We start from the raw sequence: 4,011 nt of genomic DNA, 5'->3' as shown, positions 1-4,011 counted from the left end.
CTAAACCCTGTATCTCATTCTCCACCTATACATCAAGGCACAAGTCCTATTAGTAAATGCAACAAGCACAAGTCTGAATACATCATTTTTCTATTCCCAAAGACAGCTCATTTCCATCTTTTTAGTTAATGGCATCTACATTCACCAACTTTTCAAAATCAGAGAACTATGATAGTTATTCTTTCTTACTCCAACATTCAGTTAATCATGAGCTCCTATTAATTCTAATTTCTAAATACCTATTACATCTGTCTCTCCACATGTCTGTCTTAACCTATCATGATCTATAACCTATGTCATTGCTATGGCTTCCTAACATACCTTCCTACTCCCAGTCTTGCTGTCTTCCAGTCCTCACCACACCAGTGGTGACAATGCCACACTCCTGCTTAAAATGCTCATCTGGTTTCCCATAGTTCAGAAATATTTCAAGATGGATATGGATAGTAATTCTGAAAATGCACATTCAATAAATCTGTGATTTCCACAATACAGGCTACAAAAATTTAAACTCAGGAAAATCTTTCTTAGCTAGTAAGAATATGTGAAGTTGAGTGACAGAGTTGTGAGGGATCTAGATTTCTATTTGAGTAATATGCAAAATCCTTATATAAATGGTTTAATGTGGAATCTCAGATATGAGGGATGTAAACTCAAAACAGTTGTATTAGTTTTCAGTAACCAATATCAATTATTCTTTGAACATTATCTATTTGGAAGGCTGTATCCCTTGAAGATATTTCAATTCCATTTTATAACTTTCCAGACATTTTCACATATTAGAAGTTTCATGGCAGTTCTGAGAAACTCAGACTTATTTATTGTAATATTTCAATCTCCAAGGGCTTCTGCTAGGTCACAGAGTGCCAATATAGGAACGGGAAAATGATGCCCCTTCATCCTGGTGGAGACAGGGACCTGCACAATGAGTTCAGAGCACTAATTCCTCCCCAGACCACATGAAATTCTAGCCACCTGGAATTTAGACATTGTGTGGCCTGCTTTAACAAAATTCCTCTTCGTTTTTCTAATCTGGCCATGGAGTAGGTATAAATAAGAGTGAAAATGATATTTTCTAGTCAGTTGTAACATGACTGGTTATCAAATATTTCAAATGTTGCCCCAAATACTATCCCCAGAAGGTGGTGCTGTGAGTTCTGGAATGTTTGTATGGGAGCTGCCTCTCCAGAAGCAGACCTGGATGGACCAAGTACAAACTAGAGGTCAGTCATTTGTGTGTATTTCAGTCTGTGCTGTCATGACTTCAAAGCACAAGTAAAATACTTCCCATCCTCAAATTCATTTTAACTGGATCAATTTTTGAGGCTTGGAAAACAGTTGAAATTTGTTATTCTGACAGCTCCATTCAAGAATGAGATGTAAAAAAAATGACCTTTTTATAGGAACATATGGGAAAGAACTATAAAAACCCTTAAGATTTGGTTTGGCAGAGACATTTTTCTCATTCAAAAATGAGTAGCGTTTTTGGCACTTGCTGTGGTACTTTGTAGCTGGCAGCTGAATTATTTTGGCGTCTACCCAAATCTCTGGACTCAAAGCTGATCTTCAAATCTCCTGTTTAGTTAAAGAAGGATTTAAAACACTTAATGGCCATTTACGTGTCAAAAATAAGACATTATATTAACCTGATATTGAGACACCGTGCCTGTCTAAATAGGCATGACAATAGATAAAATAACTACCTTTTGAATGGGAGTATATTACTTATATTGATCTTCAAAACAACCTATCAATAGAACAGGTTTTAAAAGCCCATTTTACAGATACAAAAACTGAGGTTCAGTAGACCAAGATCCTTGCTCAGGCTATTTGGAAGAATCAGTATTCGAGCCCATGGCTATAGACATTTACCTATTCTCTTTCTATTATGTCACATTATTTTCAATGTAGATTTTCTGAAATGCAATGTAGTAGGCCTTGAGTTAGTAATTCTTCCTTTAAATGCATCTGCACATTATATAACACTCTTAGCCAATAATGACTTAGATAATTATTTCTGCTTTCTTTAGCATTAGTACTTTTATATTCTTCTTAGAGGTAATTATTCTACCTATGACTGGTCCATTATAAAACAGGGTGGTCTTAGTAGTTTACAAATATGTCCATAAGTAGATGTATTGTGGTGCCCTAAATTAGCTTTACTCATGTTCTTTTCTTTCTAGAAAATTTTTGTTAACCAGGATCCCATGCCTCTGTAAATTGAACATCCCCTAACCCATAGCTTCATATCATTTAGTGTTCTGGGACCTCCAAATGGAGTCTTCATTATTGGACAAGAAGGCATGGTCTCTCTGATATATGTTGAAAGCCAATAACATAACTCACTGTCTTTCAATTTGATGATAATTCTGTCTTAATTCAGTCTTGTACGTATTGCTTCCTATTATCTTCCATTCTTTTTCTTGGAGAAAGTAAAATGGAAGAGTCAAATGAAACACAGTGTTCTAAATATACCCGTATGAAGCAATCTACCACTTCAGATGTAAGTTGGTATAGAATAAAAGGAAGTAAAAGTTCAATTTATGGATTCCAGGGAAATACAGTAATATGATCCAGGAAGTATAGATATTTAAAGGGAGCATCTTCTAAGTTGATGGAACATAGCTGCAGAAGTCTCTGGGGGCACAAATAGGGACAGTAACATGATTCTAAATTTTGGCTAAAGATTTCCAGTGAGTTAGTGCCTGGGTGAGGTAGGTGGGCATAGCGTATCATGATCCAGCAAATAGCTAAACATGGTATCTAGACCCAGGAAAATGGGGCAGGGGTCTGTGAGGAACTAGAATACAAACTAGGAGGATATTCAAGGTTCTAGGAAGGAAGAAAGTCTGCAATTTTGCATCTGGGTTTATTTCTATATACATTGAATTTTAATAATAAATGCTGGTGAGGATGTAATCAGTGGGGAGAAGGAATTTGTGCAGAGAAATATTATGATCAGATCTTTGCTCTCGTAATGTTATTATCTGTTGGTAAGGAAATCGTAAGAGGAAGGGCAAGATTGGAAACAGTGAGATCAGTTAGGAAGCTATTGGTATCTTCAAAGCACTGTCCATATCTCACCTTCATCCTTGTCAGACTTTCTCACCCAAATTTCTGTAGCATAAAGTACGCTTGCCAAATCATTTAACATTTATTTTCTGTTTCTGTGTCATACTCTTCTAATGACATTATAAACTATGATGAATTTAATTAATTTTATTTTAGTTGTTTCATTGCATTAAGTTCATAATAAACACATAGAAAAATACATGAATGCTTTTCAATGAAAAGTAGAAAGTAGGAGCAAATAAAGCATGGCAAAAGCAGAGAAAGGGAAGCATAACATATCATATACAGGGATATAGATATGTCAAAAAAGGGAAAGCTAACTGATTCCCACAGCAAAGTTTATTATATGGGTGACTTTTTTTGGAATGTGTATACATTTTTTTTTTTTACTATTTTTTTTTCTAACTTTTAAGTGCAGGGGTACACGTGCAGGTTTGTTACATGGGTAAACTTGTATCATGGGGTTTGTTGTACAGATTATTTCATCACCCAGGTATTAAGCCTAGTACCTATTAGTTATTTTTCCTGATCCTCTTCCCTCCACCTTCCATTAGGCCCCAGCAAGTGTTGTTCCCCTCTATGTGTCCATGTGTTCTCATCATTTATCTTCCACTTATAAGCAAGAACATGCAGTATTTGGTTTTCTGTTCCTGCATTAGTTTGCTAAGGATAATGGCCTCCAGCTTCATCCATGTCCCTCACAAGACATGATCTCATTCTTTTTTTATAGCTGCGTAGTATTCCATGGTGCATTTGTACCACATTTACTTTATCTGTTTTATCATTGATGGGAATTGAGGTTGATTCCATGTCTTTGATGCTGTGAATAGTGCTGCAGTAAACATATGTATGCATGTTTCTTTATAATAGAACAATTTATATTCCTTTGGGTATATACCCAGTAATGAGATTACTTATATAAATTTAAAGGGTACAACT

This window comes from Piliocolobus tephrosceles, chromosome 13 (assembly GCF_002776525.5).
Source record: "Piliocolobus tephrosceles isolate RC106 chromosome 13, ASM277652v3, whole genome shotgun sequence".
Taxonomy (NCBI): domain Eukaryota; kingdom Metazoa; phylum Chordata; class Mammalia; order Primates; family Cercopithecidae; genus Piliocolobus; species Piliocolobus tephrosceles.
Note: the sequence above shows the minus strand (reverse complement) of the source record.